The sequence below is a fragment of the Cyanistes caeruleus genome, chromosome 17 (genome assembly GCF_971803275.1).
Source record: "Cyanistes caeruleus chromosome 17, bCyaCae1.hap1.1, whole genome shotgun sequence".
NCBI classification, from domain to species: domain Eukaryota; kingdom Metazoa; phylum Chordata; class Aves; order Passeriformes; family Paridae; genus Cyanistes; species Cyanistes caeruleus.
The window spans coordinates 10,195,192-10,223,152 of record NC_141717.1 but is presented as its reverse complement, the minus strand read 5'-3'; the positions used below and the strand labels follow the sequence as shown (position 1 = coordinate 10,223,152).

At 41.5% G+C, this 27,961-nt stretch overlaps 1 long non-coding RNA gene across 1 annotated transcript in view; it reads right to left on the bottom strand.

Moving 5' to 3' along the window:
* Positions 1–1,009: 1,009 nt before the first annotated feature.
* The window catches only part of LOC147650058 (uncharacterized), a 53,053-nt gene continuing 26,101 nt past the window's right edge, over positions 1,010–27,961 (bottom strand). The window contains exon 2 of the long non-coding RNA XR_015277434.1: positions 1,010–3,684. This is a non-coding gene — a long non-coding RNA (uncharacterized LOC147650058). The remainder of the gene's footprint in view (positions 3,685–27,961) is intronic.

Here is a 27,961-nt window from a genome sequence, read left to right as displayed (position 1 = left end):
AAGTACATCTGTAGGGTTTCCATGTAGGGACTCTGAAGGCTTCTCCATTGTTCCTCAATTTTCCTTTTCTTGTTGCGTTGTTATTTGTGAGGTTTTTTTCAGTTCAGCCCAACTGTCCACCCCCACCCAAACTTTTGTAGAGTTGAGTAAAAAAATGCTTTCATTAAACATTTTTTCTTTTCAGGCACCTCACTGTTGCAAGTTTGCAGCATGTTCCTTACTCTTTTTCCCTCTCATATACCAAACAGAAGACCATTGAGAGTGTGACAAATATTACTCTCCGGTCCCTTTGTTCTTTGTGGATTTTTTTTTATCACTTATTTCATTTTGCTGCAAACAGCACCTTTGTACCTTGGACAAATTCAATAACCATGACTCAACCTAAACCCATACTGAGCTGTCTTCTGTTTCATCTTGCCTATTAAAATCAGCACAGAGTGTTTGATGAGTGGAGAGGGGCCTGATTCCAGCTACAGGAACTCTACCCGGGTGGAGGGATGCACGAGTGCCATGAAAGAGCCGCGCACGTCACTCTGAGCACCTTTCAACACGAGCTTTCTTTGTCACTCTTTCCACCTCTGGTTTCTGAGAAGCCTCTCTCAGTAATTATGCATCCCCTTCTAAGTTATCTTTCATCAGCTGGGAAGGATGACTCCTCCTGCCTGGTGCTTTCGCTGCCCGCTGTCCCCCAGCGCCGCTCGTGTCGTCCAAAGTGACAGGAGTGATATTTCACCAGGGCACAGCTCCTGCTCCTGCATTAAATGTCAGCAGTGGGGTGGCAACAGGAGGGAGGGACAGGGCATCATGGCTTGTATTACCCAAAGCCATCATCCTTTCAACAGCAGTCAGAAAAGTACCTGGGGGCTCTCATTTCCATGGAGGTGATTATTTCTGCTGGATTCAGCCCTAGATTCTTTTAGTTTCATTTTTTTCCCCTTATTTTTCTTTCTTTTTCTTTTTGTTTGCTGGGGGGGTTTGGTTGGTTGGTCAGTTTTTATTTTGGGGTAGCTTTTTGTTTGTTTTTTTGTTTGGGTTGGGTTATTTCAGTTTTGGGGGGTTTTGTTGTTCTTGGGTTTGGTTTAGGGCTTTTTTCAGATTTGGTTGGTTTTCAGAGGCAGGACTTAAATACTTCAGTCCAAGCCATGCAGGTGCTGGAGAAGAGCATGGCCCAGACCTGCACAGGCTCTTGCAAAGAGGCAAGATACTGTGTGTATCAGTACCCACATACCCACATTCTCAGCAAATATCACTGATTCTTTCCAAAATAATTCTTCACAGACATCCCTATATTGCAGTTTGACTCCACAGATACTGGCTGGTGTTACAGCACTTTCCCAAGTCTTCAAAACCTCAATCAGAATCAAACAAATATTATTTCATTATACCCTTATCAATATTTCTGCTTAGGAGGAAGAGATTTTCATTACCACCAGGGAGTACCAGATGAGTTTCAGTAGGGTTTGGGCACTTTATCACTTTATCCCAATATCACTTTCAGTGGCTGTATAAATGGTGCACTCAGCTTATAACCACAACTGATCATCCAGCAAAAAGTTCCAAACCCCTTATATCACAGGCAGCTAAACACAAAAATTGTATTATCTTAGATTTTCATCGGCCCATCGGGGCATAGAGATTTTGTGCTATTCAGTTATACAGAGTTTAGTTCTAGAGTTATCAATAACCAGATCATCAAGATGGTGTCAGTTTTAGAAAGTGAATTTTTGGTGTTTATACATACACAATATCAATTATTTCTGCTGTAATAACATAGTAGCTTTGTGGCTTTGCGATGCTCATTATAAAAACAAATAATGGTGACAGACAAAAAACAAAGAAGCTTTTAGAAGCACAGCATTAATGGAAGGATAAAGACAGGATAAAAATTGGAGTAAAATATCAATGTGTTCAAAATTCTCCCAGTCAGTGAAATCTGTCAGCAAGACAAACAAAACCAAAAAACCAAAAAACACCTCTATTAGCTAGAATATTCTTTTAGGTGAGCCTCATATATATTCAGATATAATAAGCATCTCTCTTGAATTATAAATACTACCAGAAATCCAGGAGAGAATACGTCCTTTAGTGGCCTAGAAACTTTCTGTTATAGTACCCTAACAATTACAGAAGAGTCCACAGAAGAGTCATCAAACACTGCTTGATCCTCTGATTATTATTCCTTCTAAATGTTAATGCTTAAGATTTTAAGCAGACTGTGGGTAAAGCTGCAGCTGGAGGATTTCTATAGTCCTGCAAAGGCTGAGTCAAGAGGCATCAGAAAACTTAAAATTTACTCAACTGATTTCTAAGACTGTGCCCAAGAACTGCTGCAGCATGTAAAGAAAAAAAACCAAAACCAAAAACACAACAAACAAAGGCACAGCTAACAAGATACAAAATGAAACAAGCTATGTTGGTAGGAAGGGGAAGGTCAAGGAAAGTCAGCCTCCTCAATAGGAAAAGATGGCTAAATAAATGATGCTGAGCAGACCAAAGCATTTAGTCTCTCTTCTGCCTCACTCCTCACTGAATAGGTTAATTGTGATCAGATGAATAACAAAATTGATGCTGGCACAGAGAGATTAGTGTACCAACCATGACAAAAATCAAAAGAGTTTGAAAAATACTTGGCTAAGTTGGAAGTTTTTATGTCTGTTTTTCAGGGGAAAAAAATCAAAGAGGTATTGAGGGAACTAACACAGTTTTTGGAGCAGACGTTGAGAGAGGTGAGAATGCAGAGTGCTATAAAATAAGCAAGAGAGGGCCTAGGGATTTATACATCTTTCAGTGTGCAGGGAAATACTGAAATATAAAGCCTGTAGGAAACCAGAGGGTGACGTGAAGATGAGTAATAGCCAACGTGGACTTGCGAAGAACAAATACGTGAAGCAAAGGTAATTTCATTTTCTCTGGCATTTCTTTATGTTGTTCTACTTGACAGTTCATAAGCAACCCTGGGAAGCACAGCCTAGATTTATTTCCTGTAGCCTGGTCAAGAAAACTTCCTGTGAGCACTAATCCACTGAACCAGAGGGTGCCTGAGAAGCTCTTCAGCACTGCTGCCATTCAAGGCTTCTGCTGCAAATGGTTGCCTTGGAGTAAAACACACTTCCCAATAAAGATTCCTTGTCAGCACTCAAGAACTCAGGAACACTTCATTATCTGGGAAATGTGCTTTCAGACTAGTTGGCTGTTTGATTTTAGTTGTTTGCCTTCTCTCAAGACCTGTATTTCTTACTTCCTGTGTGAGTTTATTGGACACACAGGGAAGGCTTACAGGGAGATGTCTCCATACAGAAGGTTCCAGTTCATGCAGGGAGATAATGCTCTTCATCTGTACAGAACATATATTTCCCATCAACATTTCCAAACATGTGATGTCACCTGTGATGTCACCTGTTTTGATGCAGGTTTCCCTGCTGGGGAGTGCAGAGCTGGCAGTGGCAGTCGCCACCTCAGGAGTTTGTCATGCAGCCACTCCACCAAAATGAGTTCACCTGAGATCATCCTGCCACCATCTCTGGGATTGTTGAGTACCCTCAATTCCTAAAATATTCAGCATCAGCTGAGGACTCCTGGCAGCCCCCAGAGCTTAGGGGGTGACTCAGTGACTGAGTTTTCCAGTTCAGCAGCTGCACTGCTGCTTGGTGCAGTGCTGGTGAGTCTCCTGCAAAGTGCCTCCTCCTGTAAAAACAGGAAAAGCACACCATGACTTGATGTGATTGCCTGCTCTATCAAATGTCTCCTCTTGAAGACAAATGCTCAGAGCCAAGATGCCATGTGGACTTGCCCCTCTGGAGGATGCAGACCTCCCAGCATGGACAGCACCTCCCTCCATCAACATGCCACAAGTGAGGAGGCAGTGCTGCAAGTCTCCTCAAAGCCCACTGCCCTCAGACCTCCTCTGCAAACACTGCTTAGAAGCCCTTTGGAATATTAAGCTCCATTTATTTTTCTGTTTAGGATTACCAAAGCTTTACAGGGTCTCAAAACATCCTCTAGATACACTGCTCATAATGGAAATTGTTCATCTCTGAGGGTTGGCTATTTTTGTTGTGTTGTTTGATTTGTTTGGGTTTTTTTTTTTTTCTTCTTTAATTCAATTTCTTAGATGAAATAGCATTTTCTCCATTAAGGTAGTAAGTTGAATACAGTTTAAAATAAATCTGGAATATTTATACCTAGGTTTCCCTCTAGTATAATTTAGCAAACATGCCCATAATTTAGCCACTTTCTAGACTAGTTTTAGAAATACTTTCTATTCACAATGCAATATTTTACAGCCCTTGATACATTTTCTATTGTTATACTGGTATTTAATTGGGTTTTTTTCGCCTCAGAAGGAAAAGCATAGCTCAGTGTGCCATTTCATCACTTCACTGTGGCTTCTTTATGCTTAACACACCCAATTCCTTCAGTCTGTATTTGTGAGTTCTAGCCCTAACCATGTTCTTACAGATTGATGCAATTACTCTTCTTGAACTTTTGAAGACCAATTTTATCTGTCCTCAATGTCTCAGACTCCTTTCCTTTTTCACAGGTTTTCAAATAAAATGACTCAGAAGCATGGAATGAACAGAACTTCCAGGTTTCAATATAACACCTTTCAAAATATGAACAGGTCTCCAAAACATTACAGGGACAGAGAAACAAGTAAATCCTCAGAGGTAAATGAAGCTTTATGGCTGGTGAGCTGTAATGGTTATGAAGAAGTTTGAAAGCAAAAAGTATTTTCAATACATATTGAAATAAATTCAAACCTGTTTCTGAATACTGACCTCTTTCATTTGTAGTAAGACATGCAGAAACCACTTCAATTTTATCACACAGCAAGAATTTTCACATAATTAGATTAGGTTTTTTTTTTCCTTGTATTCATACTTCCTACTAATTGCTAATGCTGGATATTCCTAAATGAATAGCATCAATTTTCTTTATATTTATCAGGACATGATCATATGTTTTATGCTGAGAACATTCCTTCTGCAGAATAAATGAAGTCCCAGGCACAGGTTAATGGAAACTCTGCCACTAACTTCAAAGGAACCAGAATTTTACCCACAGATCTAATGCAAAATCCTCAGAGGTTAATGAGAGTCTTTCCACTGACATCAGTGTGGATTGAACATGGGTAAGAGAGTTGCTCTAATTCACTACTTAGGCCCTGATGAAAACACTTAAGCACTTCTCTAAGTGTATGCTTCAATGCTTTCCCAATTTGGGCCATATTTATCATGCTAGGAAAGGAAACCAGATATTTTCTTTCAAACATCTTTACTTTGCTCTCTAGACTGAATATGAGAGTAGATTCTGGTCACATCATATTTTTGTAAGGTTAGTTAGAAAGACATCTGGGAACTTTCATTCACAAGTGCTTTAATCTAATAAAAAAATTCTCTCAACTTAGTTATCTAGTTTCTACCATGATATTTCCTGAAATGCATCATTATATATGCTAAAATAATAACTTGTCCCTTGATTATTTCTTTTAGAAGGAATTTTTGCAGAAGTGTCAAGGCCATGTAAGAATTAGCATTAATTACCCTAAGGCATTTCAGACCAACTCTTGTTAAGCAGATCTATTAAAACCAATGATGAGTTTTGGGTAAAACCTATGAGATTTATACATGACCAATTAAATACAAAAGTTTTAAATTTCTCTTCCTCCCCTCCCACCCAGCCCCAAATGAATATAAGATTTTCAAAACTGAAGTAGGACAGCACTGACTAGAAAACAGTATCATCCTTAATGACTTGCATGCAACAAATAAACCTGAACCCCAAAATGGTTCCTTATGGAAATTACATTTGGAATCTCATTATAGAGAAATTGCCTTCCTGTTACTTATTTGTAGGTAAGTAGCAACCAAATGTTCTACTCTGCATTACTGGGTTATTACATGCATTAAGCCCTTACCATACACGTACAATATAAATACATATATAAAAAAAAGGGGCCAATATCTGGTTTTCACAAAGGTGGATCAAGGCAGAGGGAGATCAAATGACCCTCTGCAGCTTGCACAGGAAGACCCTAGCTGAAGGAGAAAGTAAATCTACAAATCCAGTCCTAAATCCTCTTAACCACAGCACAGTCCATCTTCAACCATTTTGTTCCCTCAAGCTTGCAAGCATAAGCCTGACCAGCAGCTTTAATAAAACCAAATATTTGAAATAATGCTGAGAGAGAAGAGCCAAGTCATGAAACGTGCAGAGGAGGGTGCCACTCACTCTCTGGAGCAGCAGCAGCTCTTAAGGCAGGCTGAACCTGAATAAATACAATTTGTATTTATTCATAAGTCTTCTGTGTTCCAGCTGTTCTTTGCAACCACATGGCTTGGGCTCATCAGATCAGACAGAGGTGGTTCAACAACACACGAGTTGGGAGCTTTGCAAAGGCACAGAGTGGTTCTGCTTTCCCCAGCTGAGGCAGTAAGTGCAGTGGGAGGAACCCAGCAGTGCCTGGGATGCAGTTCCCGTGAAGGAAAAGTCTCCCTGCAGCTGGGTGATGTTCTGTCCCTGTGCAAGGCCACAGCTCCCCACTGCAGCAGAGATCAGAGACCAGCAGAGACAGTGCCTCTCCCAAGGCAGCAAGACCCTTCCTGCCCTGCCCTTTAGCCTCTCCCATCACCATCTCCCAGCAGCAGCCCAATCCTGAGACAGTGTTCCTCTGCCAATGATGCAGCAGAGTTATTGCAATTGTCCTTTTAATTTCCAGCAGCAAAACGACTCAAATGGCTGCAGAGACAATCTCTATATCGAGCCTTTCTGAGGTGTACGGGACTACTGGAGATAAGACCAGAGCAAACAAGTGTCTGTATGGAGAAAAACAATGCAAAATTTTAGTGTAAGCACCATCCTTGCCATCTCTCTGATTCTGCTACCCAGCATGACTGGCAGCTGTTGGAGGGATGTCACTGCTAGAGAAGACAAGAGAGTTCCATCCCAGGCAACAACAACATAAAAAACTGAAAACTGACCTCAGCACTGATTTTCAACAGGACTTGTGATGTCCAGTGTCCATCTTAGAGGGTCATGTCTGATGGTGTGCTCTGAGACATCGACCTCTGATGGGAGATTTTGGCTGTGTCTGAGCCACAGAGGCAGAAATGCAGGTCACAGTCAGCAGCCACACAACCCAGTGGAGCCAAAGAATCCTCTGCTCCCCTGGCATATCTTACAAGTCACTTGGGTTACATCGCATTAGTCACACTCCCGAGTATAAGTTGTTTTGTTTTAATTTAGAAAAACTATCACACTTATTCCGTTGAGCAGGAGGGGGAAGCATTTCTGCCCTGCTCCAACCTTATATAGTGATAGGCAAAAAACATCACCATATGTCTGGGGGAGGCAGTTGGTAGCACGTGGGCTGGGCTGAGTGAGTATTTTACTGGATTTGTGAAGTCCTTGGGACATTAGGCTCCTTGGGCCCCATCCAGTAAGAAACGATTAGAGAAGAATCCAAGTGGAACTCAAACTTTTTGGTTTTTTTTTTGGAGGTTTGGTGGTACAGAAGTGGTGTTTGGCAATTTTTACTCATTTTTATAGATCCAGGTCTTTCCAGGGATCTGTGCAATACTCCAAAGGACTTGAAGACAAACAGTTCAAAACACTAGAACACGACAACCCAGTTTCTAAGTATAAAGCCAATTTTGATAAATGTAACAACGTTTGGAACAGAGAGATGGTCACAGAATTATTTTCTATAAGCAGGAGAAAATGTGAATTTCAGAAGAGTAGTATTTATCTCTGTGCAACCAAAAATAGTGTGTTTTTGACTTACTGGCCTGCAGGAAGAAACCAGAGACCTTTGAGTCGCTGTGCCTCAGCCCTGGCTAAATGAATCCCAGAGCAAGGTGGCCCAGGGCTCAGTGTGAGTGCCACTGAGGGTGGCACTGCACCAGCCTCTGTGGGTGGCACCTGGAGAGCCTCATGCACCCAGCGAGGTGCTGCTGCATCCACCACTGCTGGTGGTTCCCCAGCAAATGGAGCTGGGAATCCCAGATGCAGAAAATCAGACGCTGAGTACTCACACCCTGGCAGAGGAGAGCTGCCAACAAACACATTTCCATTTTGAACCGCTGGGATTTTGTGATTTGCAAGCACAGATTCTGCGTATGGGGGGAAACATTATTCTCCTGTTCAAAGTTATTTTTCAATAATTAATGAATAAAGCTAAGTTCTTAGTGTATAATTAAATGGAAGTGTCATTTAAGCAGATGGCTTATCGTTTTACTGAGTCACCAGCCAGGTCTTCTTGATGCCCATTGCATCCTGATTTCAGGTGTATTTTCTGGTCACTCTGTTTATTTATTTTTCTGATATATAGCTCTGCAAAGATTTACATAATAGCATGAATGTTTGCTGGTAACATAAGCCCTGTGTTTCACTGCAATACCTCAAGCAATTTGCTGACAGTATTTTTCTGCAAAATTAGATATGGAATTTGGAGCAAAAAGCTGCTGCCTTGACAGACACAAATTCCCTTGTTACTGAACAAAGGGTTCCCTTTTTTTTCATGGCAATAATGAACTAAGAAGCTTTAAGGGAGGGAAATAACATTGGAAGATTAATGATGATGAACCAATTTGGAAAAACTCCAGCAGACTTGAAACTTCCTTCCCCTGCCCCTCCAACCTCTTCCAGTATTATTAATGCAAAACAAAATGAAAAAACATCTACAGAAAGAGGCTGAGAACTCCCCCAGGAAGATCTGAAACAATGAGACAGAAACAGAGGATGTGAGGACGCACAGCTCTGAGTGGGAGGAAAATACCCAGGTGGATTTCAAGGCTGGGAATGATCTTCAGACAGCCGGAGAGAACGTTTCAAGCAGCTGAGGCAGAGACCTCGGCTGGAAGAGCTCAGCATGCCACAAAGTGCCTTTTCTTCCTTTACAAGACCTGGAGAATCCATGCAAAGGTGATGAAGCAAGATGGAGACAAGGGAGCCCAGCCCAGCTCCCTGGAGTATCAGAGCTGCTACTTACAAAAAGAAAAATGTGAGTTTAAAAAAGAAAATAAATCCCAACATGGTCAACATTTTCCTTTTGAAGCTGAAATATTCCAGCACAGTTTTCAATTTAAATTCACTTTAGACACACAAAGGTGGCTTTATTTTTTTTCTACTAACCACAAAGTTACCTGTGTACACTTAATATTTGCTTTTATAGAAATACATTCATGATACACATGGAAACTTTGTTTCTGTAAGAGGGATGCTATTGCATCTGAATTTGAAAAGGAGGGATGGCAAAGCAGAGCCAGGGCTCTGAAGATGAATGACAGATCTATGCCTCGTCCCTTTGCACATCCAACAGGAAAAGAGTACACTACAAGAGAAACCATAGCACAACTTTTTATCTTCTATTTTTCCACCAGAGCATACACTTTCCTGTGCAATTGTATTTTTGCTCTTTTTCCCCCTCATTTCTCCTAAAGCCTCATGATCCCTGTGTCTCTCTCTTTCAGCAAAGCCATCTCCCCTCGACAGACTCTGCCTCATGCAGTTTCCCTGTGAATCCTTACTGATCACCTGTGGAAAATAATTTGGGGCCCATTTTCCTCCTCAGAGACGTGTTTGAACAGAAATCAAACCTATCTCATATCTCCAGGATAGAATGTAGGCTGAACTCTCCAAGCCACTATTTAATGCTATTTTAAAGCAAATATGTTCTGTTTGGATAATCTTCCCCCCTCAGGAAAATACGTCAAAACAGTTAAACTCATTAAGAAATCCCCACAACTTGGGCTTTGATGGAACAGTGATTTTCCAGTCAGCTCTGCTGCCAGGACTAGACTTACCTCAATCACATACTCCCAGTAACAAAGCAACTGAGCCCCTGGAACAGACACTTTTCCTTTTCCAGATGAAATCTCAGATCAGACATTTTAAACACACCCTGTTCTCATCTGCCCTCCAAAACTCTTCTCCTCATGCCTGTAAAATTCTCAGGTGAAGTTTTCTTGGGTAATGGGGAAATGAAAATCACAAGGTCAGAGAGGTTTGGATACAGGCTCCCTTTGGAGACAGACACAAATTCATTCAAGGTGGTTGTCCATCAGTGCCCACTCTCATTCATATCTCCACACATCTCTCACCAGAACTAAGGCTGAAATAATTGTCCTTTCAGTCAGCAATACTCCTGGCACAGCTCATACATTTTCACCAGCTTTCTACTCAAGAAAGCAATGGATGCTACTCAAGAAAGCAATGGCTGCACCTGGGGGAGCTTTGGGATGCCTTCAAGGGAAATGGGAGACAGGGGAGAGACAGGAAACCATTCTGAGATGTCTGCACAGACTCTCAGCACAGTATAATTCTTACCAAGCCAAATTAGTTGCTTTTCCAACTGCTGTTTCTGTGCATAGTGGTATCTGAAGGAATTACTGATACTGGAGGGGGCTACAGCATCATCTGAGTACACTCAAGTTATTTTTGGTTTCACCCTGGTCATTCGTTTCTGCTGTGACTTCAGTGAATGTACTTGCCTTGTGAGGAGATATCAAAAATATCTAAAGCACATGATAATGGAACAGTTTCTGTTACCAGAGATTTTCTCCTGAATATTTGTTAGAAACTGCAAGTATTGCACTGACTGTAAAATACATTCGCTAAAAAGAGCAAATAGACAAAATTATTACATGAGGTTTTCATTGCAGAATAACCTGCTATGCTATTAATGCCAAAATGTTCAGCATAATTCCAAGAAGATCCTTCCACCCACAGAGGTAATACTCTAATACTCTTATTTTCCTCCTTATTGCTGTTGTCTAAGGTCATGGATATTTTAACAAGATAATATAATTACAGAGGTATATTCCCTTTTATTAACTGTAGCCAGATTGGTATCACAAACACCAAGCTATGTAGCCAACTAGCCAACATCTAATTAAACACTTGCTATCTAATCATTTAACTGCTGTGGAATGACACATCAAATACTAAAGAAAATTTATATGACCACACAGTTGAAAGCAAAAGCTGCATAAAGATGGAAAACACAGGATAAAACAAACAAACAAACAAAAAATACTAAAGGATTGCACAAATCTGGCATGTAGATGTGTGTAGGACTCAGAAAAAAAAAAAGACCAAGACAATTGCTGGTAGAAAATCATGGAAAAAGCAAGAAAGTGAGGAAAATGAGGACCTGTCCCAAGCATGCAGAAATGCTGAAAGAGCATCAGAAAGGAGAAGGCAATTTTCTGTGCTCGTCTGTCTTTGCTATTCCTCATTCAGAACCCCACTTCTCTCTGCACTCTTCAGGGGGTGAGGGAAAAGAAAACAAAGCATGCAGTAAAGCAGATATCATGAGATACACCAACTCATCTGGTTTGGTTATCAGGCAAGTCTCAAGACAGCAGCAGAGAAGAATTAAGGTAGCTAAATGCTTGGCATAAACCACAGCTAATTAGAAACATGGCAGGGAGAGGCAGTCATAGATAATTAACACTAAATTCATAGTGCCAGAGTGTGCTGAGCCAGGAGTCCTCATCCTCAGCTTCCACCAAGCAAAGCAGGGCACCATCCCACCACAGCCACCTTCTCTGCAGGAGAGAACTGCAAAAAGCCAAACTGAATCACACTTGCCAGAGACTGTAAAACAAGTGACTAGAAGTCCTCTGGCATGCAGGTTGAAAGGTGAAAAGAACAAAAGGCAAACAAACAGCAAAACCTGCCATCAATGATGAAGCTTAAATCATGAGCAACACGTTTGTGCAAGGTTATTAACCTAGGAATAGCTCTCTGGGTGGTGTTACTCACCCAAATTAACAACAAAAGAAGGTGGAAGAGCATCTATAAACAGGCAAGTACGTTGGAGAGGTGTCAAGGTAGCAAGAGATTTGGAATTGTGACAATTTAGAGCAAAGATAAAAAATGAATGAAAATTGCACTCTGAAGTTACAGCTCTCAGCAGGTGAATTGTTGCTCATCCTCCACAACTTTTTCTCAGACAATCTAGAAAGTTCAGCTTCAGCTCTTAGATTTTGTTGTTGGTCCAAGTCCTAATGACTGCATGGGATTAAGAGAGCACTTCCAAACTCCCTATTGAATAGTCACATTTAAAAAGAAAAAGCATTTCAGAAACAGCTTAGTGCATATTGTGGGTTGGAGAAAGAAAATCATCTGAAGAAAATGGTGTCTTACAGGAGGTCAAGAAGTGTAGAGTTACACAAGAGAACTGCACAGAGTCAGTCTGAATCATATCTTGCAAGAGGCTTTAAAACACGTAACTAAACATCTGCTGGCATAGAGATTGAGAGGTTAAAATAAAATAATTTTAAAAAACAAAGCCAAACAAGGACATTAGACAGCAAAGACAAAGATGGGAGAAAATCCACTGACAGCCACCCAGTCCCTCTTCCCGCCTGGCCCAGCAGCCACGGAGGCACATGGGTGGCTGCACTGCTCTGCCCAGCCCCAGTGACCCCAACACTCCACAGGGCTCAGGAAGGGGCCACGTTCCCACTGAGCTGTCCCACGCTGGGCTGAGCTGGAGTGAGTTCCACTGCGAGTTGTCTGGGAAGTGGAAAACATTTCATACTCAAAGGCAGCTTAGCCAAACACAGAATAAATTGTGTGGTTGGTTGCAAGAGCTTCCCTCCCAGCTCATTTATCTGGGAGTCCTCCCCAGCCTTCAGCTCCCAGCTTTGACAAGGGATTACCCCACAGTAAAGGCAAGAAATGGAACCTCTGGACAACTGAGCTTTTATCTATGCACAAAATTAGGGGTGTACTTTATTTATTTATTTATTTAAATGCAGGTTTAAGTCTACCAAGTGTCAGGAGACAAATTGAAGATGACAGACCCTCCTCCTGACAGCAATTAAAAGCTTTTCATACCTGTACAGGTGAAAAATGTGCTGGTACTGACCAGTCACATCTCAGTGCAGTTCACATGCAGACATGCACCTCACAGGCTACACAGTGTCAGGATCAAAGTGTCTCAAGTCCCTTACATTAAAAAGAGCTTCTAAACTATCCTTGGTTAAAGGCAGGCCAATAGCAATTTTGAATTCTCTGTTATGTGCCACCTTTAATTCCAGTCCTTCAGCAAATTTTCTTTAGTCATATCCACTATAAAATGCATAGCATGTTCCTGAGTCTTTCAGCTCAGCTGTGCCGGCTCCTACTGCATCAAAAATAGAACCTGAAGTAACAGAACCTAAAAAGATATAAACCTCCTTTATTGTGTCTACTTGACTATATTAGCAGATGGCCATGCCTGAGACTATAAAATGCATAACAAATATTCTCTTTACAAGGGGGAGGAGTGCATTTCAAGATGCAGCTCCGGTTCCCACCAGCACCAACACCTTTGGTGGGCGTCATCTCAGAGAGCTTTGAGGTGGCCGATTCCCTGGGCTCCCCTCCTCCCTCAGCCTGGGCAGGCTCAGCTCTGTCCTGGAGCAGCAGCCTGGGGTGACAAACCAGGACAAGCACCCTTTCCCTGGGGCCACAAGGCAGCAGCTGTCCCACGTGTGCTCAAGGAAGAGGCACGAGCTCAGTGAAGGCTGCAGATCCCACCTTGCCTGTCCACGCTCACAAGGGACTGACCCTGCCCTGGTGGAACCACCGAGTGTTTGCTTTCAACCTGTTCTTTGGCACCAGCTCTTGCTTCCACTGTGCAGCACAGGCACCTGCAGGAAGAAGGGGCAGCTGCTTGTGTAGGGTAGCATGTTCCAAATCACACACAAAATAAATATTTATAAAAAAAGCACAGACTTCACCCAGCCCTCACCAGGCAGAGGCAGAATCTTCTTGGGACAGGCTTTGGCTTTAAAGCCCACAGCATCCCCTCTCTGGGCAATGCAGGTGGCAGGAGCAAGGCTGAAGGAGTTATTATTGCCCTGCTAGCAAAGGCCAGGGCTGGGCACTCCTGGCAGAGGGCACAGGGGAGAGTGGGAAGGACAGCACCACTTGGAAACAACCCACCTTCCTTAAAAATAGCTTAGTGTGAGGAAAGTGTAAACTTGGTTCCTTTTCCCCAACTACATCAGCTACACCCCTGAAACCCCTCTGTTTAATCTGCAGTAGCTACACCAAAACTTTGACTATCAAATAAATAAATGTAGAGATGCCATTATGGCATGGAGTAGCTGTAATGTGAATTTAACTCATTTACTATGTTCCTTCCTTTGACTCCATCCTCCATGATCCATCCCATTTCCATTAGCTGGAGAGACAGAATGCAAAGGGACTATGAGGAGTGAGGCAGTAAAGAAAATTTCAAAGGGAAAAAAAGCCCAATCCACAAGTCCTTTGAGGGATTTCAGGGTTTTGCTGGACTGTTCTGGGAGCTAGAATCACAGAATATCTCAAGTTGGAAGGTGATCCTGCAAGGATCAACTGCTGCTCACAGGGTGATCTGGAACTAAATCCCATGGCTAAGAGCATCATCCAGATGCTCCATGAACTTGGACAGGCTCCAACAGTTCTCCAGGAGCTTTGATTTTTAAATTTTTTTCTTTACCTATTTAAATATAAGCATGATGAAAAGCATTTTTTCAGGGAGTTGCAGGTGGGGGGGCTGGAAGATTAAAAAAAGCCTTTCTAGAAACTCAGCAAACCCATTTCTGAGGAGAAACTACAAAAATGATATGATCCTGCAGACAAGAGAGCCAAGGCCAGACCTCAATCCCTCAAAGCAGACAATCCACCACTAAGCTTTTCTCCACAAGGCTCTTCAGCAACAGGTTCATTTTACTATCAAACCCATAAGTACCAGCTTTGATGGATTATTTCAAACAGATATTAATGCCCACATGCCTCTGTGTTTATTGGCACTTGGCAAGAGCACAGCTCCCTCATCCAGCTGAGCAAGCCCTCGGGGCTGTTATACTGTGAGCTGACCTTTGAGTGCCATGAGAAATGTATCCATCCTCCTTTTCAGGGGCGTTTGTTTTATCCATAGAGGGAAGAAAATCCATCCTGAAGCAATAGCTGTTTTCGTATCCTGAATGCATCTTGATGAATGGAATTTTCATTACAAATGTGTCTGACCTTTTGTAAATAGACCTACTCCTTTAAAAGCCTGCTCTGATATCTATTAAAGACAAGGGAAGCACTTGCAGCAATTTCAGCTGTAGGTTCATCAGACAAAAAAAAAATCAGATAGCATTGGTCTTCAGCTTGATATTTAAGACATTTTCATTAAATTTTTATATATTCTTAAACTTTAATATTATGCAATCAGTAGGTAGTAATTCACTGTCTTAAAAAAATAAAATGCTAATAAAACCTATGGTAGGAAGATAATTTTCCAGATTGATTTTGTTCTCACTTTTTTCACAAGACTTTATTAAACTGTATTCCCCTACTTTTGCTAGCTATTTTCATGGTAAGAGGGGCCAAAGAGAGCAGAGATACAAATCAATTCTTGTTACTCTTGCCATGCTGCAGATCCAAAATTTCTGCAGAAATAAGTTTCTTTTCCATCTGAGGTGCTTGCTTGCAAAATGGATTTATGCATGCAAATGCACTGGGCAGCTGTCAGTCAGCAGGAATGAAATGAGAGCTTTTGCAAAGACACTTGCAATTTTAATTGTCAGTTTTGGCAAGTGAGGAAAGATGAGCACCATCAGATCTCCAATTATATGTGATAGCAAGGTAAGTTGTCATTGTCTCTTATTCAGCTGCATGCACAAGTTCTGTCCCTGTAGCTGAAATTTAATTTGTGCACTGAAGAAACACTGAACCCCTAATGCTTAGGCTCAATAACCAGATATTCTCAATTGATGTGCCAATTTTCTAGACAAATCCTTTGTCACTGCTGAAGTACCATTAACACATTTTGCTCCCTTCCAAAGCACAGATCTGGTGAATGAGTAATCCTAACACTTTATGGCATCCACAGATTTTGTTCAAAACATTGACAGCTTTCACACAGTCATTCCCACTGTAATGAAATGTATTGCTCTTTAAACAGCATTTCCTTACCATGAAGAAATATTCACAAAGATGTGCTACCTACATAAATATTTAAGTTGGTATTTTATATCTGCAGCCCTGCATGAACCAACAGAAGAATGCTGGTCATAAATTACAACTGTAAGGAGCACTAAAGGTACTTGAAATCCTGGATCAAGCTGCTATTGCTGACAATCAGCCTCTGCTTATTAAGGGCCAAGGTGCTGGCACCACTCTTCATTATAAATCCCAAAACACCAGAGGTAAACAAGTAACTAATATACATTTTATGTAGGAATAACAAACCACAGATGGTAGAAAGTTTCTGATGGGGTTTTTTTACCTCTATTAGACATATCAACTTGCTACATTTTTTCAATAGGACTGATAGCAGTTTTTAGAACTCTCCATTAGGACATATTTGTTGCCTCCTGGGTGAGTCAGTAATCTCAAGTGGGATGGTGAAGACTGAGCAAGAACCCTGCAGTAACAGATAGACTTAAACACTGAGCTGGGGCAAAGCACAGATTTGGACCAAGCTGCACACCTGCATTTCCCTGCTTGGTGATGTCTCACCCTTCTGCTGCTCCCCACTGCTCCCAGAAAAGCCCTGTAAGAGTCTAATAAAAGTATATTGGGAGAGGGGTGGAAGACACAATAAGTTTTTGGGACAGGAGCACCCTTTCCTACTCAGCTCCATATTAAACTCTTAAAATTAAGCACTGCATCCAATAAAGCTGTACCATAGGTGGTAACAGTGATACTATTTCAGACCAAATTATTCTGCCAACTGTCCTGGAGCAGACTCAAATTAATTCCACTGAACTCAGCTTGATTTGTTGAAGACCTGTGACTGTGCAGGGAGAGTTTCAGGGACCACATGCCAAGCACACCAGACCCAAGGCTGAGATTCAGCAGGTGGGGACCATGTGCTCTCCCAGGCTTACCACACTCCTGGGGTAATGGGGGCACAATATTTTAAAAAGCAGTAAACCAAAAAAGCCCACACTCTCCTTGCCACCTGTCAACACTGCCTCTTTAGCTCTGCACAACCACTTTGCCCACACACTGGAGCCATGAACCACGCTCTGTTTGAGAGGAGACCTCACCAGACCTCCTCTCCCTCCAATCTCACCAGTCTCCAGATGGGACTTACAGGGAACAGGAGTGCAGGGGAGCTGGATTTCAGAATCAGCTTATCTAAGGAACAACAGCCTATTTATTATTGACCTGCTACATGACACCCAAGAGAAGCATTTCATCCTGGAGACTGCAGGCTCTCTGTGTGCCAGCCTATCACCTCCTTGTGCTGCCCAAGGGAGAGGAAAAACACCCCACCTCTCCTGCCAGAGCTCAAGCTGCACTGGTACAAAAGCCATTAAGAAAGTCTCCAAACCCTTAAAAATGTATATTGTCTTCAAGGATGTATTTTCCTCTGGAGTATTTTCAGTATCTGTATTTGCTTGTCCCGGTGAGGCACCCACGTAGAAGCAGTGAGGGAGCACAAGGAGGAGAGCGCAGAACGGGGTAAGCCTGTCCCAGCAAGAGAAGGACCAGGGAACCCTGTAAGCTGGAGTCAGGCTGGGTGGCACAGGCACAACTTCCCTCATAACCTGTTTTTCCCAGACTGTGGTTTGCCACGAGGTGAGAACCTCACACACCAAATCCCCTTCTCCATCATAAACACCCAGGGAAGGTACCAGAGGCTCCCTGTGCTGGGGGCTGTAATGCAGATATTCCTTTGTCAAACAGGGACTTGTTTTCTGTGCAGACTGAAGTGTGGTGTATCATGGAAACCGCCTGGATATTTTTAGATGTGAAAATGCATCAGTACAGTAAACTGGGGCACAGAAAAGAAAACTAAGGCAGTGTCCAGCAGCAATGCATTCTGAACACACTAATTAAGAAATTGTATTAACTGAAGTGCCATTAGCTCTGCTCTAGCTGACACTGGTAGATGTATTCCTGGCAAGGCTCACTCTCTTTACAGAGGCTTGGTGGTTTCACTGTGCATCAGGAGCCGCCTCAGGAAAGGCAGCCCAGCTCAGCTCAAATAAAAGACAAAACTCTAAAACAATATTGCCTATAAAAGTTGATTTTACTCCAGAGTAAAATCTAAGCATCTTGAGTGTCAAACCAGACCAGGGTCACCCTCAAAATGGCAAAGCAAAGGACAGGCATCAGCCAGCAAAACATTTTTACTTTTAAAGTGTACTTTTAAAGGGTAGAGGAGAAAAACAATTAATGATAATGCCTATATTTACTGCCCTGATTTTAGCTAAACTTATTCCTGTATAGGACAGCATTTATTTATCTGGATACAATTAAGTTCTGGCCAAGCACTGTTAAACACATTACAAATGTCATTAAGCACAATCCAGCAGAGGTTCCAAACTGCAATTCAGAGTTAGAAATGTGCTCCAGGATTAATTTGGCTCCAGAGACGAGGGCTTCGCTCAGTGCCTACAAAAACTTGATGTGATGGGATTTGGAGCCCACTGGGACAAAAGTGACCAAGAAATGACCAAAACTTCAAGAAAGACAGGAAAATACTTGAAACTCCTCACAGTTCTGGTGTCAGCCCTTAATGACATGGCTGAGGACAGTGGAGGTGCCAATATTAATAATCAGAGTTTTAACCCATGTGCAGGATCCCAGAGGACTGAGGACTTTTTGTTTCAAAGGCTCTCCACAGCCCATATTTACCACCAATTTAGGGAAAAGCAGAACATTGATGGGAAGAGCAGTTGCTGTCATATCTTTCTTCTGGTGAAATTAAGTGCCAGGCCACTGAACTCTGTGAGGGCACTGATTTGAATTTAATGTTACAAAGATTTTACCTTGGGGCCACTAAATAAGCACATTTAGCTGTGGATAACTACACACACAGCAGAGTGAGTCCCTGTGTACAGGTAATAATAAAATATCTACATAGCTCATTTTAATTATGCCAAGTACAGCATGAGGAGTTCATGAAGAAACAAGCACAATGCTATGCTGTTAAAACATATAAAAAGGACAGAAAAAGAAAAAAAAAAAGAAAAAAAAAAAAAAAAAAAAAAGAAGAAGAAGAGGAGCACCCAAGCCTTTTGGGAAAAAACGTCTGATTTTAGACCTCTCAAAATAAAAAGGTGTGGAAGAAAACAGAGACCTTCTCTCAGTGTCACTTGCACTACAGTAACTGTGAAATCTCACCTAGGATAAAACTGGTATTTCTATTAAAAATAAGAGAAAACAGACTCTAAGAACAATGAGGAACAAGGCACCCTGTATCTTCTGTTCATGTTTCAATATACAAATTTTTCTCACAGTTTATTCATTTCAACTGTAAGCCAAGCAATCTTATGATAAAGTATTTGGATGATGTTTTGTTTTCTGACTGCTTTTAAAAAATAGAAGTTTTATTTCAGAATCCTTTTGATAGTAAATCCCCCCTAAATTCCCCCAGGTATGTTCTAGTCTTGAAGCACCATTGGATCACTTGGGGACAGACCAATATGACAACAATTTCATTGAGTATGACAGTGATTTCACTGAGGAATTGAAGCAACTGAGATATTCCTAATCAAGGAGTGGGAAATACAGATGAGGAAATGCCTCTTCCTTATCCAGGTCTCTTTGGATGTGGGAAAAAATCCTCAGTTCTTTTGTGGTGATGGGAGTGGGACTTGAGGGAGCTGCCATTGTACAGCCTGGCTGCTGAGCTCCTGTCAGCTCAGTTCCCCTCAATGCTACTTAAATTAAGAGCTGTGCAATTTCCTCCACAAAATGACATTCAAGTCTGTGGCTTTCAACCCCATTTCAAAGACACATAAAAGTGAAATGTGAAATTTCACTGAAATAAAACCTGGGGAGCTGGCCAGGCTTACCTAGGAGTTTTGTAGAAAGCTAGGATGTCCTTGAAGCCCAGCAGCTCCCTTTTTTTCCCTTAAAGTTCAGGAATAAACACAGCAGATGCTCCAAGCTCTGCCTTTATTTGGGGGCCAAGGCAAACCCAGATGCTACAGAGTAATGACCAACCACTTCAATGCTGCACCATCTATGAATATCTCCTAGAGGCAACAAAGACAACTACTTTCACATTCTTACAGGCCTTTTTTCTCTCATTTGGTTCATGTAGAATATGACTTGAGATGTTGTTGTTTCTCTTTTTCACAGGTGTAAATATTTGGTTCTGTTTTCATTGGTCCTCGTCCCTTATCTTTAATATCATATAAATAGAAGCTTGCAAAGTTTCTCCATCTAGAAACACACAAAGATTAATTTGCATGCTGAAAGCTCAAATCAAATGTTTTAAACTGGATATGGATAAAACAATAATCCACTTCTGGGCTGAAATCCAAACAAATAAATAAAATGGATTTCACATTAAAGCAATACACAATAGCAACGCCAATTACTCCTTAGAATTCCTGCTCTGCAGACATGACTGACAAATACTTTATAAAAGTAATGAAAGTAACAATAAAAATCTCAAGTCATCAGACTGTCATTACTGCTCAAACTTTCCTCCTGGTCTAGGCTGTGTGGATGTCTGCTTCACAAACACCTGGAGCTCTGCAGCACTTAGGGGTTAGAGCTCATGTAAATACTGAAATCAGCCTATGTGATGGGAAAGGAATCAAAGCATTTCCATTTAGATTCTAATTCACCCGTAAGACAGCAAAATGTCACAGCTCATTCTTTTTCTCAGCCGGCAACACCATTTCTTTTAAACCTGTCTCAGTAAGTGCTGCAGACATCCAGCCTTCCGTGGGGATGGACCGGGAGATTTTAAGTGCTGCTCTAAGCAAGCAATTACCAAGCAAGAGTCACCGTGACTCACACACATCCCCACGTCTGAGTCACAGCTACTCCTCTGCTCTACTACTCCTTTCCAAGATCCGAGGGAGGCAATTCACTCTTCTCACACTAATTACACCCGCCCGGAAAGCAGCGAGGCTCGGCATTGCCAACCTGTAGTATTCAAATATTATGAGTCAGTCCCTTTCCCCTCCCCAAAGTCAGGTGGCTGGCTTAAAAAGTCACATAGTCTTAAAAATATTAAGTCTGTGGGAAATTTTTATTCACTTTCTGATCGTTATTTTGAGCTGGTTTAAACGCACGCCTTCCCCTCCCACCTCCTCTCTTCCCTGCTCTCCTGAAAAATGAAAGGCGAGATCCTCACGTATTGACTCGATTTCATGCTTCAGAAAAGACACTTCATAATACATCACACAGGTCCAGACCATGAGAGGTGACACCATGGGGAGAGCAGGGTCACCTTCCATGGTCCTTGAACAGACGCTCTTCAAGCTAGGAAGCCAAAAAATTCAGTCCAAATTTGAAATGTTTTGTTCTTCACCCCCTCAGTGAGGAATACTTATCTCTGAACATTCAGCTGCAATAGCAGGCACCGTGTCTATCTATATCAAGGTTCTGTGGAGGATGGGGGGGTATTCATTCCAAGCCCCCAGCAGCAGGAATACATAGTGAGCAATGGCTGTTACCTGTGAAATCTCAGAGCCTCCACAAGTACCATCTAAATTTTCAGCAGTAGTTCCTCTGCCCTCTCTGCCTGGGATGCCACCTCACAGCCAAAGCACATTAACACAGGCTGACCCCAGAAGCCCCTAAAGCAGAGCAGAGTGACCCTGTGACACCACAGGGACATGAGCAGAGACCAGGTCTGCTGCACTTCCCTGCAAAACCCACCCAGCCCACAGACCCTCACAGCCCAGCACTGCCAGCCCTCACTGCAGCCCAGACAGGGCCAAATGGCCAGATGGGATTTTTGGCTTATGGCCTCAGCTCGGTCTCCAGCTTAATGAAGTTAGAATTAAAAGTTTCATATATTGGAGGGGTTATTCAGGATTTATATGTAGAAGGGGGATGAGTACCCAAAAGAGCATCTCTGCAGCAGGTGACTGCCTTTTGGAGTACCTGCCTTTAGGGCTGTGCTTCTTGAAGGGATTCATAAGGCTTCTTGTAGGCTGACAATGAAAATCCCTGCCTTGGCTGCTCTGTAATATCTCCCCACATGGCAGAGCTCAAAGCAAACCTGTGCTGCCCAGGGCTGCAGGAATCTGGAACCTTGATCTCCTCACAGGTCAGAGCTGGTGTCTGCACACCAGCGTGGGGACCCAGCCCTGCTGCCTGCAGCACTGGGACACACAATTGCTCTGCTGGGCTCAGGGAACAGAGCTGAGGTGCAGCTTCTTACAGAAAATACAGGAAAATGCAGGCACAGGAAGGGAGGCAAGACATGCTGATGTTGTTTCCATTAAAAGGGAAGAAATACAGTATTTTTGTGAAGCAATATTTGTTTGCTTTTTAAACAAAGCCAGCAAATACAGGATCACTGCTTCTTTCCTTTCTCCAAATTCCCACCCAGGATCCTGAATCAGTTTGTCCTGAAATGCTGTTGTAAAAGTGGATTAAAACCTCTGGCCAGGTGAACTGTCAGCCTTTAAACAAACAGTAGCAGGGCTAGGTGAGCTGCCTAGCAGCAGTTTCTTTTCCTTCCCATTCACAGGAAGGTTTTCTTATTCTGCAACCCTCATATCCTGAGAAAAATACCCTTTGAGCAGAACAGAATTTTCCTTATTCTAAACAAAAATCTTTACCAGCTGTCACATGAAAGCAGCTCTTTTTCCATTTCATTATTGAGATCACAAGATAACATTCTCTTCTGAGAGTTTTACCCCCAGGTTCAGGCATCTCTGGCTTGCTCACCCAAAGTTTTGGTGTCCTTCCACTAAAATGGAACAGAAATTATATAGATGTAGGATCATAAAAATGGGAATCAAGGGATATCATACAAGTACAAAGAAAAAAAAAGGTGGTCTGTATTCCTTTATATTGTCACAGCTGAACAAAGCACCTGTAAGACACAATTAATTCACCAGTCAAGACAGACCACTCCTTAGAAAAAGCAGACTATGATACACTTCTGAACATTTACCCCACCAATGACATTTTTGAAGGAACAAATAAGGACAGCCTCTCATAAGTGCTTAAGACTTCAGAACAATGACTCCTATGGAAAATAAAAATCATGTTGCAACCTGAATTTCAATAGATACAGCCACCAGCTCTTCCAACTGGACTTTTGCAGTCACTCTGCAGGACACATTTGTGACTAAGTTGTAGTGAACAAGATGTTCTCAAATCCATGAGTAAAGAAGACAATTTAACAATAAGGTAAACATCAAACCTATTTGATGGGCTGGGAATTAATATTCTCCCATATTTCATTCCCAATGACTCACACAGTCCAGTATTCTTTAGCAAAGAGTGTGTTGGCAATTTTTAGCCCACCTCCCCAAGGCATTATCTTGCTGTCAGCAGGTTACCATAAATCCCAAGTGTCCAACTTGCTCTCATCAATGTCAGAAAAAAACCCTTGAGAATTTTTCCCCCTGCAGAGATCCCTTTGCATTCTCATCCTAGAAATCCTTGAATCTCTTTTTTCAGCAGCATCAGTAAAAAATAATAACATTGAAATGCTGTAGTAGATAATTTTAATGTGCCTGCTAAGCCCTACATGAATCAATTCACCAGCTGCACTCAGGCTCCACTCCCAGTTCATCGGTGTTGCTCACAACTACTGCAAATAAACTAATCAAGTAATTTTGGGTTTAGGACTTCAGATACAACCATAAACACCCTCACCTTTGACATCCCTCCTGATTCCCACCATGCCTATCACAGAAGTCTGGTCTGCCTTGTGACATGTGGAATACAAAGGAAAAGCAGAACATTTCCCATTTCCTGGCAGAGCTCCCTTTTCTCCCATGGGGTTGCTCCCAAGGTAGGGGCAGATCTCAGTAGCACACTTGTTTCCCAAAGGAAAGAAAACAAGCTGAGACAAATCAAATGTTTCTTGGGTGGAGTTCTGCTTTTTTACCACACAAATTAAAAAAAAAATAAAATTTCACAATTCTGCTTTCTCAATACATAGGTAAAACACTCCAAAAATTGAGGTTTTCTTTCCAGAAATCCAAGACTCTTCCCAGTGAGCACTATTCCCACTAGGAGCTCTTGCTTGTGGCTTTCTTCTGGGCTAAGCACTGCCTCTCTCTCTTTTTGCAGATTTTCCTCAATATTTTTACTTCTCAAAAATACAGAAGGATATACCATTAACCAATCACACCGGAGTTTACAATTAATCTACAGGAAAACCCGTGTCCATTTGGCTCTGTTGCTCATTAGTTTTGCACAGCTCATTGCCTTGGGTCCCAGCTGGCTTTTGTTCCATCCATCACCACACAAAGGAGCACTTAATTGGTCTCTGTATTTACCATAAATGAAAGGGGTGAGTATATCCATCACCACTAAGCAGCACTGCAAATAAACAAAACGTACAGCCCCCATAACAGCAGCCATTAATACCTCCAAGCAAAGCAGTATTAAGCCCTTTTTCATTTTGAAAGCATTAACAACACAATCACTAACTAAATTTAGTTATTAATGTTTCAGTCCCACAAGATTTATGAAGGGGCATAAGGTCCTACAGCAGTTTTAAATACCTGGGTACAGTACTCCAAAAACAATACCACATTTTTTATGCTGTACAGCATTTCATAATCATAATCCAAATGTCAGTTAACTACTTGACTTTATATATGACATTACTAAAAGATTAAATATTCAGGAACATTATTTTTTTTAAAAAACAAAAATATGTCACAAAAGCTGTACTTGATAATTTCAAGGGATTTGTGAGGTTTTTTTAATCAAATAAAATTTTGGCACTATTTCAAGAAATAAATCATTGTAGTTGTATAGTTTATACAGGCAATAAGAAATACTGCTTAGCATTCAGGGCAATAATAAATGATATGAAATGAAGTACCATGGGAAATTGTGCTCATAGTATATAAATCATAAAGAACTCTTATGGACTGAAACTTGCAAACTCTGAAGTCAGAAACTGTCCTCATATACCCTTGTTGAAAATGTGGCCAAGTGAAGATTTTTTTGCCAGTATTGTGAGTTTTGCTGGTTTTCCCAAGGATTTAAGAATTCTTGGACTCTCCAGGCCTACACATATGCATGTCTGTAATCTCCTTCATCAGATGTCCAAAGGAAAGTACAGCCTGATTTGCATGTCCTGGACTCTTCTGGCAAATTCCCAGCTGAAGATAAATTGCCATCAGCCACATCTCTCTTTGCAAGCCCAGGTGCCTGCCCAGTCCATTTGCTCCCACCCAGACACCAAAGGAAAATCTTGGGTTTTCAGGAATGAATTTACACCAATCGTAGCCTTACCCTAAGCAAATGCTGCATCTTGTCTCTGAAAAGAAACCCAAAGCAGTAAATGACCAATTCTCAGGACACAGTGGCAGCAGTGAATGATCTGATTGTCTGTCCAAACTAAACACAGCAAGCCAGGCTTAGGGTGGCTGGTGGTAAAACTTAGATTTCTGTCTGGCCTCTGCTACATTGTGCCACATGTCCTCACTTATCTCAGTAAAACATGGATGCAAAACATCACCATGCTGGAATTTTATACTCTCAGTGTTAATAAGCAAATTAAAAATCCAGCATTTTAAATCTCTTACTTTCACAAATACAGCAACTTTTATTTCCCCTTTTCTCTTTATAAAAAAAGAAAGAGAAAATACATTTTTAAATTAAAAAAAAAAAACCCACCTGTAATATAACTGGAAAACAAAGCAGCTGGAAAAATCAAAGCAGAATTAGGATCTCTTTGGAAGAAAGTAGGTAAGATCAGCAAATACTCATGAACAGGGTCAATTTATTAAATCCTTAACAAAACTGAGTTTATCTACCATCCCTCTGCCTCTCATCTCAGTCCCCCGTTACTCTCAGTGACAGCCACTGCAAGGAAGTGTCATGAGGATATAAAACATGAATCTATATTGATTTTTCCTCTCAATACTGAGAGTATTCTCTCTGGGAGAAGGTATAGAATGACACATATAAGACCAATATTAGGTTATCCTGAGTCTAAATTAGAGGCACCAAAATTGCAGGCCAGATCTTCAGCTGTCAAAAATGAAAGCCAACATAATCATGTTGATTTTCAGCAGCCATCAGCCTAGCCCTACACAATTATTCCTGGCAGGGTCTTAATAAATACTGATTTTTAATTGAATAGACCTATAATTTGCATTCCAGCTTCATACAAACATACACCTTGGAATACTTTTTCTGTTCCTGCTTTTCCAAAATGGAGTCCTTAGAATTATTATGTCCAAAATATTTTTTTATTGCAAAGAAATCTGAAAGTCAAACTCTGCTTGGATTCATTTGTCAATGCAAAATAATAAAAATAGATCAAAGTTCAGTTATCACAGCAGCAATCATTTCAAAAATGTCTCCTTTTAGCTCCAGGTTATATTCCTTCTTTATGTTTGATGGCACAGGAAAGTTGCCACTTAAATTATTTGCCTCCACATTGCCTTTGCTAAAGTTTGTGTGACTGTATTGCAGAGTTCCTCCTCCAACACAGAAAGATAAATCTGGCTTTGCTTTATACTGCATACAATTCAAAGTTTACTTTACTTAATTCAGTAGATTACTTTTGGCAAAAAAACTGAAAGAATGCCTTTTCAGAGAACACAATTTTTACTAACTCCTCCTCAGTTTTCCTGTTACAAGAGAGACATTAGTACTATGTCATATTTAACAAAGCACTTTGTAAGCATTCATTAATCATGCAGTGCCCCTGAGAGGCACATTATGTAATGTTTAATCTGCTCAGCTGAGCCTGTAAGTACAAGAAACCTCTCAAAATTTTATCAGCTTTACAATAAGAAGAGATGTATTTTAAGTATGATGAGTAAAAGCAACTGGTCGCTCTCTGTCCTCCGGGGCCCTCCATCAGCGGCAGATTTGCCCCACTGTAACAGAGCTGTGCTCCCAGTCACAGAACTGATGCACTTTTTGCTTCTATAGGCCACTGCAGAATTTTTAAACACGACTTCTGGGTGCCCAGGGCCTGATTTACAAAGACACTGACACTTCTCACGCCATGGGGAGAAGAGGAGCCGTGAGCAGCGCATCCCTCCCGGTGCAGAGCTCTCAGCTCAGCCCCACGTCCCCTCCTGTGCCGGTGTCAGGAGGAGCAAAAACTGTGCAGAGAAAGGACACAGGTGGGTCATCCATGGGCTGCCTCTTCCCACACTGCCAGTACAAACAGCTTGTAACTAAACACCCCCAAACTCTGCAGCAAAGCCCTTTTTTCCCCCTTAGCTTTGTCCTGGCTCTGCAAGCTCTGAAGGAAAATCCATCCTTGGGAAACATTAAATGGGAAAAGAAGGCAGCTCTGAGCCCTCAACACAGAGTTCACATTGCCTATATTAAATGGGGTCTAAAAATGATGCTGCATTAATAAATATGCTGTTTGAAATAATTTTTACTTAATATTCATATTTAGTGACTGAAACAGGAAAGGGGTACAGAATTCACCAAAAAAAATTCACAGAAAAGAGCTCCTTTGCATTTTTAAGTTTATATCTTTCTTTTAAATACCCATTATGAGTAAACATTTTATACAATGGTACAAAACCTTCCTCTTTCCTTTTCCTCCTTACTACCAGCAAAAGAATTCTACATTCACGACATTTTTGCTTCCAGCACAGCCAAGAGATACTTTGAAATCACCTTGACAGAGGAATATAAATTATATTTGTGTAGGAACTTGAAGGAAGTCAGTCTCTGACAGCACCTCTGGAGATGAGTCATTTGTACCATCACGGCCACCTGCACCCCCTGCTCTAAAACACTCAGAGCTGTTATCAGTCTCCTTCAGACATGGTCCTTCTTTTCCCAAGATGAATGCAGGAAATAAATAAATAAAGACAGATCACCTTGTAACTCACAGACGTAATGCAGCCCAAAAATATTCCGATTTTCTTGTACATAGGCCAGCTCTAATCAAATTCATCAGCACATACTAATGTATTAGGGTTGAACACTAAGACCACAATAAATCCAGTGGAACTGCTTCAAATCAAGCTGGTATCCAGATGGATTTTTCTTTTCTGTCAAGAACCAGGCTAAGCAGGATTGTGCTCAGTGGTGCCCGTGCAGCAGCAGC